Raw genomic sequence first — 16,665 nt, forward strand, 5'->3', positions numbered from 1 at the left:
TGAGCATTCTGAAGAAATTCCAAGTATGTTCTACTTGTCAAGTTCGTATGCATTTTTTTTAAGCATATATATATATATATATGTGTGTGTGTGTATATATATATATAATAAGAAATTTTCTATAATTGCTCATGTTTTGAGGTCCTAATTGAAGAGGATAATCTTATCAAAAGCTCCGGCTATATCTTTAACAAAAGTTCATTTCTACATTGTCAATATATAACTTACAACCTCATGAAGAGTATTTCATATTAACAATTTTTTTAAAAATAAGATCTAGACTATTAAGCAACATATCCCCAAAGGACATCTACAACCAACATCCAATTTGAAGGGATTAAATCTTGCAACAGAAGTGTTTTGAGAGAATGCCTTGCATCCCGCAATTCAATTTTTACATAAACAAATTCATTATACTAAAACAGAATATAAACATATAAAATAGCATGCTTTAGGGGAAAAGATTAGAATCATTCTTACCTTTGTAGATTCCCAAATTCCAAGAACAATCCTCTCGAAGTTCGAACGAACGACTCCTCCTACGATCTTGATCACCAACAACTTCTTGAATAATCTCAAACACAACCATGAGAGTAAGCTTGTTATTCTCTAGGATTCCAATAGAAGGATAGGTGGTATCCAACTATTGGGAAAGGGGAAAAAAAAGGTTTTTCGGGAGTAGAAAGGATTTTCTTTATGGCTTAAGGAAAAATTTGCATAATAACACTTGTGTATTGTGTATTGTCAGTCTTCGTGTCTCCCAAAGGGGCCATAGGGAGGTCTTTATATAAAGAAGGTTCAAACCATTTTCCTAATCCTTTTCCTATTTCCCTTTTCAACATTAATTAATTAAATAACACTTATTTAATAAATTAACCCAATTAATTAAATAACATTTATTTAATTAATTAGCACAATTAAATATTATTTAATTTAATTTACACATTAATTAAATAACTATTTATACATTAATTCTAATTTAATGTGTATATATATTTAATTATCATAAACATCGTATGTATATGTGGAATACCTCTCTATTAATTAATTCTTTGTGAATCTAATTCGCTTGAATTAATTAATTGAATCTTATTCAAATATTGCTTTCCAATTTAATTTTAATTATAGATCATATTCATAATCAATTATATATTAATCACATTAATATATGGTTTCCTCAAATTAATTTGAACAATTCAAATCATCCCTCTTAAATATCATCTAGTGAGCTAACAAGGGAACTTGATGGACCTGTCGATCAGAAACTCCAACGTTATGAGATTAATTGGCTAAACTCATTAACCAAGTTAATCCATATTCGTTAATTGTAGGTACACTCTACTAAAGACTCACAACTACACTCTTCCACTACAAATATATTTCCGTGTCCATGGATATAGACCAATCATAGCAAGTTAGTCCTTCACGAGTGTTTGTAACTTCAAATGTGTCAAAATACCATTTTACCCTTAGGTTACCTCTAACTCTTTAAGTATCGATGCTCCTCTAATAAATTACTTGTTTATGGTCCAACCAATAAACAGAAAACCCTCTCGGACTAATGAGAGGGTAGGGCTCTTTGTTCAAGTCTCAGAGACGCCATTTAAGGGAACACTCATCTATTTACTCTTAAGGCGGGAAGGAGTAAGTTCCATCTTATATTACTATGTTCCTAGCTCCCCACTAGGTCTTGTCCCCAAAATGGTTGGCATATTGGGTAGGTGAACTGGCTACCCTCACCTATACAAATTAAAGAATAATCTCTTGTGAACAGGAGTTTATAATATACTCAGGATTAAGACGAAGTTGCCTAGGTCATCCTATTGAAATAGGAACCTAACTAGTTAACTCGTTGCATCTAGTGGTTACCATTTTGCAGTCCGGTCTTATGCAAACTCATTGCATAAGATACCTCCACTTGTATGTCAACTACATGAATGTGTTAGATCATTGTGTTTGTATCAAATACAAAGTGGATCATATCCATAGTATTACCAGGATAAGGTACCAAACCTTATCCCTATACTATAGATCCTTTAGGCTGTATCTTGAACATTGATTCCTATATATCTCTATATACAACTCAAGACTCATAAGGCAGCCTTGGATGATAGTTTATTGGATTTATGGTTATTAAGACAAAATAGACAAATAACACAAACAATAACATTTATTGAATTAACATTTATAGCTCTTTATTGATAACGGTCAATTAATAACATTTACCATCTACGAGTTTTAGGGCATAAAACCCAACAAACTCCTACTTGAACTAAAACTTTAGTCAATGGGTTGTACATGATATCAGAATCCAAAAGACAGGATAATGCTAAATAAATACAATAAACTCGGGCATCAATATACCCATGACACATCTCCCATTTGCCCTAGATTATACAATGTACACGTCTCATAGACCTAGATTCTCTAAGATGATCCTTAAACACTTTAGTCGAGAGAGAGCCTTCGTAAATCGATCAACATTGGCTATTGCCCTACTATTGTCACAGTATAAGGTGACGGGTAAGTCCATATTTGGAACCACTACAAAATCATTTAGGAACTTCATTTGCTGCTTCACAAACAACTACATACTCAGCTTCCATCGTAAAATTTGCAATACAACCTTGCTTAAACCTATGTCACACTACAGCTCCCCCGTTCAAGGTAAACACTGATCCTGACGTGGATTTACTAGAATCCTTGTCAGTTTAGAAATCAAAGTCGATGTATCCTACAAGGATCAAATCCTTAGCTCTATACACTTATAGTCCCTCGTTCTTAACCGCAGTTCAGTGGTCGGATTGGATTGGTACCTACTGACTATTAATGTCCGTAATGTATCCTCCATCATTCCTTGAGTAGGATATCATCCACATAAAGTACTAGAAAAGCTATTTTATCATTGATGATTTTCTTGTAAATATTGTTGGGATTGGTGTCCTAATTCTCCTGAAGTCTCATAGTTTGTAATCTATACACATTGTTATGAATAAAATAAGAGTTATTTTATTTGGCATTTACTCATATCCAGTAAACAAAGCTCCATGGTTATTGTATGTAAACTTAAGCATGTATATGAGATATACAAGTGGATCATGCCTTAAGTGATAACCTAAATAGGTATGTAGTATAAGGATTAAGGAGGGATACCTGATCCTGATGACACTATGGATATGACCCGCTTTGTAGAGGTTTGCAAGTGTTGTGAACTACTATAGATGATAGATCCTGACCATTCATTTGGAGACATGTGAGCAGGGGTATCTTATACAAAGAGTTTGTATAAGACCAGACCACGAGATGATTCATCTCTGTATATAACTATAGGGGATGTAACTACAAAGGCATAACGGTTATCGGCTCAGCTGTACTTACGGGCGATCTGTGACTATTGATTGGTTAATATGGACACATAATATATCTATGGTAAGAAGAGTTTAGCTGTCGGTCTTTAGTGGAGTGCCTGGTAGTTAACGAATGGTAGATCTTGTGACTAAAGAGTTCAGTCAGTTATTCACTTACCGTTGGAGCTTCGAGCTACAGGTCCATAAGGCCCCCTTGATAGCTCAATGGATTCAAGTTGAGGATTAGTTCTTGGTGTTGATTTGAAATGTTCAAATTGACAAAAGGTAATTTGATTATATATGATATGATCGGTGTGATGTATGAGATATATCAAGTGGAGGATTAATGTAAATGAGATTAACATTAAGTACCCTGAAATAGAAAAAGAGCTATAGTTTATATGTTTCATGAGATGAAATATTAAAACTATAAGATATAAGTATACTATGGAAAGTTGGTTATCATATATATTTATAATAATATTAATTATTGGATAATTATCTCTTTTTCTCTAATAACCAATTGAGTGGGAGGTTATTGGTGGTTTTATGGTAACCGTGAGATAAAAGAAAAAATGTTTTCCTAAATTTAGTATGATTTGTGAGAGTTGCTTTTCTAAAAAACATCTCACGCAAAGGCTGTCAAATGAATGAGACTCACTAAACAATAGCTGAGGAGAGACTATACGATCGTGGTGTGACACTACACGATAGTTCACTCAATTGGCCAATAGTCAAACAATTGCTGAGCTTTTGCTAAACGATCGTGGAGCTTCTTCTAAACAATTGGGCATCGTCTATATGATAGACCTTATCATCTCCCATTTGCTCAATTGTTTACACGATTGTTCTTCTTCCAGTCTCTTCCTCTAACCAAGTCCACACAAAGCCCACACTTCTGGATTCTCACATCGAGAATACCAAGGTAGCCATTGTGGTGGTGTCGTACTCAACTCGACATAGTTTGAGGTATTTAGAGGTCGTTCTCTGTGTTCGTGATCTTGGAGATCGCTGAGTTTGTAGTCACTGTGATCGTGCTGTGTAGGGGTTGTAGTGTTTGAGCGTTCGGGTTTGCAGTCTTGCTGATTGTTCAAGTGTTTGAGATCGAGAGAGTTTGAAGATGAGTCTTCAAAGGTATGTATAATTCTTCCCTTGTTCTTTGTAAAGCATGTTGTAATTTCGTTTTATGCATAGCCTATATATTTTCGTTTCTTGATTTTAATTGTGTCATATACGAATGAAATTTGGAAAAATCATTCCGTTGCTTATGGAATTCCTCATGTCCAATTTTCTTCAATTGGTATCAGAGACAAGTTGTTCTGATATTCCAAATTTCACTTCTGTTTTGAACTTATTTTATAGTCGTGGTGGATTTTCTGCATTTGCATTTAATTGTTAAATGCGTTTGTGGATGGCGTTGATAAATGTTTATGGGTTTAATTACCTCTGTTTAAAGCTTTCTTTAAATTACAAAGTGTTAATTTGTAAGGGCCTCTATGTTTTTTGGCATAATTAACAAGCAACCGAGTCTGTAATTCAAAATGTTTTGAGTTAGCTGAGTCATTTGTGATGAAGTTTCAAAGCATAGAGATACAGTTTCTCAGCAAAGAAGAAGACCAAGAGTTGGTCGTGTCGTGTAGCCCCAGGTAAACGATCATTGGGATTTGGCTAAACGATCGTGTAGATTTTTTATGCGATCGTGTAGTATTTACTAAACGATTATTTAGTTAATGCTAAATGATGGGGTAAAGTGTTTACTCTATTGCATAACGTTGGTTGCTCGATTGCGTACATGCTGGAGGTAAACGATCGAGTGGGAGCATGTGATGCTCATCGTGTAGAAAAAGTAGCGCGCTAAACGATCGTATAGTTAGCATGATCATCGCATAGTCACTGACCACATGATCACAAGGTATACGATACGAAGGCGCTCGCTCAACGATCGTTTAGTGATAGTGCTTCACTGCATCATTGTCATTTAGACGATCATATAAGGCTTGCATTATGCGCGGCACGCTGCATGATCGCATACCTCGTGCTTCATCACATAGTGAAAGGTACACGATCGTTGCTAAATGATCGTTCATCTCTGGAAGCGTTGGTAAATGATTAAGTAAAGCATTTACTATTTCGTGTAGACGATCGCGAGGATGTTTGGTACATGATCAGTGGAGACGCATTGCTTTGCCCGGATGGTTCAAGACCTGATTCGCCTGTTCGAATCAAAGACTCTTTGTCTTTATAATAGTTAGTTTTTTTTTTTTTTAAGGTTTTTGAGGCAATTTTTCCTGGTTCATTAACTTTTGTTTAATATACATGAGATGTATGTGCTTTATATGGCAAAGTGTTTGACATATACATTTGAAACCCACCTTAGGTTGTGCAATTATTCATGCATCATGTATTATAAGTATTATAATATGGCATGTTGAAATTACAAGAAAGCATGCGCATGCATCATGAAATATAAGAGTTATATTTGTGCATGCAGTAAGCATATTCATGCATCATCTTTATTATAAACGTTATAATATAAGGGTGTATGAAAGCATGTTTTGCTTGGTTCGTTGCTTGTTTATATAAGAGTTATATAAAATGTAGCAATGAATGAACAATGCATGGAGCATGACACTTAGGCTATTTGTAAAAGTTATGAATGTCTTGTATGTGTTTGTTTTGCGTTGTGCATTGTTTTGGTTGTTTCTATTATAAGAGTTATAATAGAAATTAGAACTAAAATCGATAAGAAAGAGTTGCATGCGGACTTAAGGTGAACTCATGTTTTTTAAAAGGGTTTTAAAATTGGATTGAGATAGACCTAAGTTCAAAGGTTCTAATGAGATTAGCAACCTAGTTTAATCTTTTTAAATTGGTTTAATAGGATTAAATTGATTGGCATAAAAGATTAAAATTGTATTAAATCTATATATAAGGGACCTTTTGTCTAAGACGGGTTCTGTCTAGGCTGGGGTACTTAAGTTGACGGAAACGAGACACCCCTAACTGGGAACCTACCTGGAAAAGTGAATTAGATAGATTTTTTGCAAGCATGTGACAGTTGTCAAAGACTCCGATAAAGAGTTTAATGGATGATGATCAAAAGTTGTTTCAACTATCCAAGGTAAAAGTTACTCTTGGGAAAACTTAAACAGTCACTTAGTTAAAATTCTTAGCCGTGTTTTTTCTAAGTTAACTAAACCCTAGGTTATAAAATAGTCAGTGGGGGGAAGAGAAGTATCTGATATGTCAATGATTCCACTCAATTTTCTCCTTGTATGTTCATGCCGTGAGATTCATACTTGGCTTCGTGGTGCCCTGGGAGCATCCCCTTCGAATGGTGTTTGCATGAGTCAATATCAAGGTGGACGGAGAAAGTGTTTATAGTAAGTGGGTGAAGGATGTGTGTCAACACGTCCTACGGTCTCTGTTATTGGTTTGCATTGTGAGATCATTTTGTACTCCCTCGTGGCGCCCTAGGAGCGCCCCCCTTCGGATGGGTTTTGCGCTGTTGGTCAAGATCTAAGTGAACTCCAGAAATGGATAAGGTTGCTTTAGTTTTTGTTCCAATCGGATTTTTTCCCTTCGGATTGGCTGTTAGGGCCTAAAATGGTGGGTCACACTTACGAGAAATTGTTAAGCAAGTTAATGATTTATTGATCAAATCAATGATAGCTAGTCGTTATAGGAGCAAGAGTTGTTTTGGTATTAATGACTGGTTGAGAATGTCTCAATTCAGATGAGGGATGAATTGACCTCCCTTTGCCGGCTTTCGTCCTAAACCTTTGAAGCGTCATTGCGAAACTAGATGTCACACAGGGTTCATGTTAGTTTTTCTAAACCTTATTGGATGTTGTTTTTTTTTTCAACGGGTATTTGCTTAAAACCTAACGTAGGTCAATGTATTTTTGTTTTCAGCAACATGTTTGTATTTCCGTTTAATGCCTCTATTTTGACCCATTACATACAGTGGAAAGAGTCTTGTAAACGTATTTCGTGGTTAACAACCTCGAGTTTTTCATGGTTGAGAAATGTTCTCAAGTCCCGGCCCTTGATGCACCGCAAATTATTCGTAATGCATATGAGGTGTGGATGAAGGCTAATTCATTGGCTCGACTTCACATATTGGCTAGCATACCTGATGTTTTGGCCAAAAGGGTTGAGAACATGGTCATTGCACAGGAGATCATGGACTCGTTGGAAGATTTGTTTGAACATCAGTTCTTACTTTTCGAGCACAGAGAGATGGATGACAAAACCAGTAGTGTTAGTTCCCAAGTTAAACTCCAGGAAGGGAAAGTAATTTTTGCTGACTTTGTTGAAGTTCATAGAAGAGAAGTGTTCTCTAACATGGAACTTGAAGCTTATCTAGGTTCTGACTGATCCCACTACTCTCCAAAAGAGGAGGATGTCTAAAGATAGTACATGTGATTTATTGGTCTTAGAGACGTGTTTGGTAGAGAATGATGATTCCACCTGGATCCTTGATTCGGGTGCTACTAATCACATCAGTTCCTCTTACCAAGGATTCAATTCCCGGCAAACGTTGCCATAGGGAGAAATGACTCTTCGAGTCAGTACTGGTGAGGTTGTTTCAGCTTTTGCTGTACGCAGGTTGAAGTTATTTTTGGACAAGAAGCGTTATCTGTTACTGGATAATGTTTTTATAGTTCCTCATATCAAGAGGAATTCAATCTTGGTTTCTTGTCTCATTGAACAATGTTATACCGTCTCCTTTTCTGAGAATAAAGTGTTTATTTTCAAGCATAGGATGGAGATTGATTTTGGTTCAATGGAAAGTAACTTATATGTACTAAGGCCATTAGTCATAAAAGCCTTGTTTAACACTGAAATGTTTAGTACGACGACAATAGTTAAAAAACCAAAGGTTTCTCCTAGAAAACGCCCATCTTTGGCATCTAAGGTTAGGCCACATCAACCTCAATAGGATTGAGCAGTTGGTGAAATGTGGACTTCTAAAGAGTTTAGAAGAAAACTGCTTGTCAGTGTTTGAATCATGCCTCGAAGGCAAGATGACCAAACGACCTTTTACTGGAAAAGGTTACAGAGCCAAAGAAGCATTAGAGTTTGTACATTCTAACCTCTGTGGTTCGATGAATGTTAGGGCCCGAGGTGGGCGTGAATATTTCATCTCGTTCATATATGATTATTCAAGATACGAGTATCTCTACATAATGCAATTTAAGTCTGAAGCCCTTGACAAGTTCAAGGAGTATAAGGCTGAAGTTGAAAACTTGTTAGGTAAGAAGATAAAAACACTACAATCTGATCGTGGTGGAGAGTATATAGACCTCCAATTCCAGAACTATATGATAGAACATGAGATTGCGTCCCAACTCTCGGCCCCAGGTAGACCTCAGCAGAATAGTGTATCAGAAAGGAGAAACAGAACCTTGTTGGACATGGTTTGATGAGTTATGCTCATCTTCCAGACTCGTTTTGGGATTTTACAGTGGAGACTGTTTACTACATTCTGAATAATGTTCCCTCGAAAAGTGTTTCTGAAACACCTTTTGAACTGTGGAGAGACCGTAAAGGTAGTTTATGCCACTTCAAGATTTGGGGGTGTCTGGCACATGTGCTTATGACTGACCTGAAAAAGTTAGAACCACGTTCGAAAGTTTGCCTCTTTGTAGGCTACCCTAGGGAAACGAGAGGTGGATACTTCTATGATCCGAGTGAGAACAAAGTGTTTGTTTCAACTAATGCTATCTTCTTGGAAGAAGATCACATTAAGGATCATAAGCCACAAAGTAAGCTTTCTTTACGTGAGATTTCTAATGAGACTGAGGCTACTGAGGGTTCGACAGATCAACAAGGGTTGTTGAGGTCGGTGCATCTAGTCAACCAGCTCAAGAGTTGAGACTGCCTCGACGTAGTGAGAGGGTTATGAACCCACCAGATCACTACATGGTTTTGACTAAAGCCCAGAATTCCATTTCTAATGATGGGGTCGAGGATCCATTGTCTTTTAAGAAAGCAATGGAGGATGTTGACAAGGATGAATGGATTAAAGCCATGAACCAGGAGATGGAGTCCTGTCTCTTATACACATCTAGATGTGTATAAGAGACAGGTCTAGATCTGTGGGATATGCGACATCTTGTCTGGGGCAAGTGGGAGATGATACTGAGGCATGCCCTAGTTTATTGTATATTGTACATATATTTATCTTCTATTGTACATTAGTCTTCTGAGGCGTTAGGACTGTCTCTTATACACATCTAGATGTGTATAAGAGACAGCCTTTAAGGCTCGGCTCATGAAAAGGGTTGTACCCAGGTTGTGGGAGTGGACTATGAGGAAACTTTCTCACCTGTTTTCATGCTCAAGTCTATCAGGATACTCCTATCCATAGCCACATTTTATGATTATGAGATATGGAAAATGGACGTCAAGACTGCCTTTCTTAATGGTAATCTTGAGGAGACCATCTATAAGGCTCAACCAGAGGAGTTCGTAGTTTCAGATCAAAAGAAAAAAGTTTGCAAGCTTAATAGGTACATTTATGGGCTGAAGCAAGCGTATTGATCGTGGAACATTAGATTTGACATTGTGGTCAAGTTGTTTGGCTTTGATTAGAACATTGATGAGTCTTATGTTTACAAGAAAATTATCAATAACTCATTAGCTTTCCTGGTACTGTATGTGGATGAAATCCTACTCATTGGGAATGATGTAGGGTATCTGACTAACATTAAGAAGTGGCTAGCTACCCAGTTCCAAATGAAAGATTTGTATGAGGCACAGTATGTTCTAGGGATCCATATCATTCGAGATCATAAGAATAGGAGTTTAGCCTTGTCTCATGTTGATTAGGAATAGGATGTAGGATTTCAAGAGGGGTTTGTTACCTTTCAAGCATGGAATCGTATTGTCTAAGGATCAATGTCCTAAGTCACCTCAAGAAGTTGAGATGAGACAGATTTCCTATGCTTTAGTTGTTGGAAGCTTAATGTATGCAATGTTGTATACCAGACTCGACAATTGCTATGCAGTAGGGATTGTCAGTCGTTATCAGTCCAATCCAGGATTTGATCACTGGTCGGCAATCAAGAAGATCCTCAAGTTTGTTCAAAGAATGTGGAACTACATGCTCGTGGATGGATATAAGGATATGATCCTTACAAGATACACCAACTCTGACTTTCAGACATCGGGGTTAGTGTTCACTATGAATGAAGGGATTGTAGTATGGCGAAGCATCAAGCAAGGATGCATCGCGGACTCCACTATGGAAGCCAAATACGTAGCCGCTTGTGAAGTAGCTAAGAAGGTTGTTTGGTTGAGGAAATTACTTATAGATTTGGAAGTTGTTCCAAATATGAATTTGCCGATCACTCTTTATTATGTTAACAACAAGTTGTGGCAAATTCAAAGGAACCTCGGAGTCATCATCGAGGCAAGCATATAGAGTGGAAATATCACTTGATCAGGGAGATTTTGCATCGCGGTGATGTGATAGTCACGAAGATTGCGATGGAGCACAATATTGCTGATCCATTTACAAAGGCTCGCACGGCTAAAGTGTTCGAGAGTCATCTGGAATCTCTGGGTCTACTGGACATGCGACATCTTGTCTGGGGCAAGTGGGAGATGATACTGAGGCATGCCCTAGTTTATTGTATATTGTACATATATTTATCTTCTATTGTAACATTAGTCTTCTGAGTCGGCGTTAGAACAAGTGAGAGATTGTTAGGATTGGTGTCGCATTCTCGAAGTCTCATATGATTTTTTTATTCTTAACATATTGATTATGATATAAAAGGAGTTATTTTATTGTCATTGTACTCTATCTAATAAACAAAAAGCTCCATTTACAAAGGCTCTCACGGCTAAAGTGTTCGAAGATGTCATCTGGAATCTCTGGTCTACAGGACATGGAACATCTTGTCTGGGGCAAGTGGGAGATGATACTGAGGCATGCCTAGTTTATTGTATATTGTACATATATTTATCTTCTATTGTACATTAGTCTTCTGAGGCGTTAGGAAAAGTGGGAGATTGTTTGGGATGGTGTTCCTAATTCTCTCCGAAGTCTCATAGTTTGATTCTATACATATTGTTATGAATAAAATGGAGTTATTTTATTTGGCATTTACACTATCTAATAAACAAAGCTCCTTTCAAAGGCTCTCACGGCTAAAGTGTTCGAGAGTCATCTGGAATCTCTGGGTCTACAGGACATGCGACATCTTGTCTGGGGCAAGTGGGAGATGATACTGAGGCATGCCCTAGTTTATTGTATATTGTACATATATTTATCTTCTATTGTACATTAGTCTTCTGAGGCGTTAGGAAAAGTGGGAGATTGTTGGGATTGGTATCCTAATTCTCCCGAAGTCTCATAGTTTGTAATCTATACATATTGTTATGAATAAAATAGGAGTTATTTTATTTGGCATTTACTCATATCTAATAAACAAAGCTCCATTTACAAAGGCTCTCACGGCATAAAGTGTTCGAGAGTCATCTGGAATCTCTGGGTCTACAGGACATGCGATGCAATCTTGTTGTCTTGGGGCACGTGGGGGATGGATACTGAGGCTGCCCTAGTTTATTGTATATTGTAATATATTATCTTCTAATTGTACCATTAGTCTTCTGAGGCTAAGGAAAAGTGGAGAATTTTTTGGGATTGTGTATCCTAATTCTCCCGAAGTCTCATAGTTTGTAATCTATACATATTGTTATGAATAAAATAGGAGTTATTTTATTTGGCATTTACTCATATCTAATAAACAAAGCTCCATGGTTATTGTATGTAAACTTAAGCATGTATATGAGATATACAAGTGGATCATGCCTTAAGTGATAACTTAAATAGGTCTATAGTATAAGGATTAAAGAGGGATACCTGATCTTGGTGACACTACGGATACGACCCACTTTGTAGAGATTTGTAAATGTTGTGAACTACTATAGATGGTAGATCCTAACAATTCATGTGGAGACATGCGAGCGACCATAGGTGACATGACCTCAATCCTTAGTGTTTTAGGAACTCGTGCCTTTGAGGGAGGTTCTTTGATTAGTATGGGTGAGAGTGGCCAGATTGCCAACTCAACATGCCTACCTTTTTGGGATCTTGTCTGATTTAGGAGCTGGGAACTCAGTTACACAATATGAAATTCACTCCTTCCTTGAAGCAGGGGTAAGTAGATAGATTGCTCTCTTAAGGGCTGATTCTGAGTCTTGAACATAGTGGCCACAACTTCTCTTTAGAAGAGAGGACTCAGTAATAGTAGGACTATGATTTATGTTCATTAGAGGGATCAGTGGTAGAAGTTAGATGTAACTACCAGGGCCTAACGGTTATTGGCCCAGCTGTACTTACGAGCGATCTGTGAAGGGTTATTGCACTGTTGATTGGTTGATATGGACACATAATATATCCGTGGTAAGGAGAGTTCAGTTGTCAGTCTTTAGTGGATTTCCTGGCAATTAACAGATGGTGGATCCCATGACTAAAGAGTTTATTCAGTTATTCAAGTACTATTGAAACTTCAAGCTACAAGTCCATAAGGTCCCCTTGGTAGCTCAATGGATTCAAGTTGAGGATTAGATCTTGGTGTTGATTTGAAATGTTCAAATTGACAAGAGGTAATTCAATTATATATGATATGATCGGTGTGATGTATGAGATACATCAAGTGGAGAATTAATGTAAATAAGAATTGCATTAAGTACCATGAAATAGAAAAAGAGCTATAGTTTATATATTCCATGAGAGGTTATAAGTATACTATGGTAAGTTGGTTATCATATATATTTATAATAATATTAATTATTGGATAATTATCTCTTTTTCTCTAATAACCAATTGACTGGGAGGTTATTGATGGTTTCATGATAACCGTGAGATAATAGGAAAAATGTTTTCCTAAATTTAGTATGATTTGTGAGAGTTGTTATTCTCAGAAACATCTCACGCAAAGGCTGCCAAGTGAATGAGATTCACTAAACGATAGTTGAAGAGAGACTATACGATCGTGGGGTGACACGACAAGACAGTTCACTCAGCTGGCCGATAGCTAAAAGATCGCAGAGCTTTTTCTAAATGATTGGGCATCGTCTATACGATAGACGTTGTCATCTCCCACTTGCTCAATCGTTTATACGATTGTTCTTCCTCCGGTCTCTTCCTTTAACCAAGTCCACACAGAGCCTACACTTCTAAATTCTCACATCGAGAATACCAAGATAGCCATTGTGATGGTGTCGTACTCAACTCGACATATTTCGAGGTATTTGGAGGTCGTTTGCTGTGTTCATGATCTTGGAGATCGCTGAGTTCGTAGTCGCTGTGATCGTGCTGTGTAGCGGTCGTAGTGTTCGAGCATTCAGGTTTGCAGCCTTGCTGATTGTTCGCACATTTGAGGTTTAGGGAGTTTGAAGATGAGTCTTCAAAGGTATGTATAATTCTTCCCTTGATCTTTGTAAAGCATGGTTTAGTTTCGTTTTGTGCATAACCTGTATGTTTCCGCTTCTTGATTGTAATTGTGTATGTTCATATACGAATGAAATTTGGAACGATCATTCTGCTGCTCATGGAAATCCTCATGTCTGGTTTTCTTCAAATACAAGGTTCATCAATGTTTTGATCAAAACCAAATAATTTGATCATTGTATCAAATCTAATGTTCCAAGATCTGGATGCCTGTTTCAACCTATAAATGAACTTATTCAGCTTGCAAACTTTTTGCTCCTGATCTCGGGCTATGAACTCCTCGGGCTGAGACATAAAGTTATTCTTTTCAAGATTGTCATTTAGTAAAGCAGTCTTGACATCCATTTTCCATGTCTCATAATCATAATATGTAGCCATGGATAAGAGAATTCTTATAGACTTAAGCATAGCAAAAGGGGAAATAGTTTTCTTATAGTCAACCCTTTCCTTATGGGTATAACTCTTTGCTACAAGTCTAGCTTTAAAGTTTTGTACCTTTCTAGCTACATCTCTCTTTCTTTTATAGATCCATTTTCATCCTATGGGTTTTATCCTTTTAGGTGGATCTATAATATCCCATATTGTATTGGAGTACATAGACTCCATTTCAAGGTCCATAGCTTTTACCCATTAGTTCTTGTCTACGTCATTTATTCCCTATTTATAGGACAATGGATCCTTAACGCCATCATATGGCATGACAACCTGAGTTTCAGTTAAACCCATGTAGCGGTTAGGTTGTATTACAACCCTCCCACTGTGTCGAGGCTCTCTCAGCGATTGAGATGGACGAGACTGAGTTGAAGTGTTGACCTCTTCAATAACTCTAGATGAAGGACTGGTTGCATCAACAAGTCTTGTTGATTCTTTAGTAGCTTCACTTAATATTATTTTGTTTCATGGTTTATGATCTCTCATGTGGTCTTCCTCTAAAATGTAGCGTTTGTTAATATAAATACTTTATTTTCTTGAGGGTCATAGAACAAACCATCTCTCATTTCCATAAGGTAACCAACAAATTGGCATAATCTTGAACGAGGTTCTAACTTCTTAGGATTTGTCATTAACACATGTTCAGGACAACCCCAGATTCTCTGAAGTAACGTAAACTCAATTTACGACCCCATAACTCGAAAAGTGTTTCAGAAACACTCTTCGAGGGAATATTGTTTAAGATGTGAACTATAGTCTCTACTACATACCCCCAAAACGAGTTAGGCAATTGAGCATAGCTCATCATAGAACGAACCAAATCTAATAAGGTTCTACTTTCTGATACAGCATTCTGCTGAGGTGTACCAGGTAATGAGAGTTGGGATTGAATTCCATGTTTTATCATATAGTCTTGGAATTCTAAATCCATGTACTCTCCACCCTGATCAAATCAAAGTGTTTTAATTGTTTTACTTAATAAGTTTTCAACTTAATCCTTATACTGTTTGAACTTTTCAAAGGCTTCAGACTTATATTCCATTAGGTATAAGTAACCATAACTTGAATAATTATCCATTAAAAAGATAAAGTACTCGTACCCTCCTCTAGCTACCTTTAGCCTTTACATTCATTAGACTGCAAAGATTCGAATGTATGAGCTCTAAGGGTTCTTTGGTTCTATAACATTTTCCACTAAAATGTCTTTTATGTTGGGTTTTATGTCCTAAAACTCATGGTTTGTAAACAATAAACTTATTATGTTATTAATAAAGATGTTATTGAGGTTTTATTCAATAAAGTTGTTATTGAATATATGAATTGCTCACTTTGTTTAGAAAGAACCTAAATCCAATAAACTAAGATCGACTATTATATCAATACTTGGATTTTATGTAGCAACATAAAAGTGGATCAACTTCGAGCAGATAGTCAAAATGATCTATAGTATACAGATAAGGTCGGGTACATTATTCTGGGAACACTATTGGATATGGCCCACTTTGTATTCACTATAAACGATGTGATCCTGAATCATTCATATGGAGACATGAGAATAGGAGTGTCCTGTGCAAAGAGTTTGTATAAGACCGGATAAAGAAATAAGTCACTCATAATCCTGAGCTAATTATGAACTCCTATTTATTCGAGATTATCTTTAGATTTTCATGGGCGAGGGTTGCCTCAACAACGTTGGCTCAATAAATCTTTCATTTTTAGGATAAGATGGGGTAGATAACTGGGGGCATAGAGTGCAAGAAGAAATTCACTCCTACTCGCTTTTAGGGATAGTAGAGAGGTTGTTCCCTTAAGTATTGACTCTGGGTCTTGAACAAGGGGCCCCACCCTCTCATTGCCCCGGGAGGGACTCAGTTTAATGATTTGATCACAAACGAATTATTCATTAGAGGATCAGTGGAACTTAAGGAGCAAGATGTAATCTCAGGGGTAAAAGAACTTTTGACCCAACTATTATTACGAACAACCTGTGAAGGGTTGACTTACTTATTATGGTTATATCGAGTTAATAGAAATATATCTACAGTGAGGTAAATGTAACTATTGGGCTTTAGTAGAGTTACCAATAGTTAACTATGTCAAAATTGCAACAAAAGTCAAAATTATTGACTAGGTCAAAATTGCAACAAAATTGAAGATGTTGAGTTTAGGCTTTGAGAGTCAGAAAGTCAAATTGTTAACTTTGGACTTTTAAAGTCAAATATTGACCTTTGACCAAGTTAGTGGATAAATCCAACATGCTTAAGTGGGAAAATCCTAAATTTGTGATGCTAGGTGTTCATCCCACTTCAAGAGACTAATCCCACTTTGTGTTAATGGAATTTTGAGTGTTAAATTCTCGTCAACTTAAAATATGCATTATTTGCATGATTTTGCCTATAAATAGAAGAGTTCTAT

This window comes from Benincasa hispida, chromosome 8, assembly GCF_009727055.1.
Source record: "Benincasa hispida cultivar B227 chromosome 8, ASM972705v1, whole genome shotgun sequence".
Lineage (NCBI taxonomy): Eukaryota > Viridiplantae > Streptophyta > Magnoliopsida > Cucurbitales > Cucurbitaceae > Benincasa > Benincasa hispida.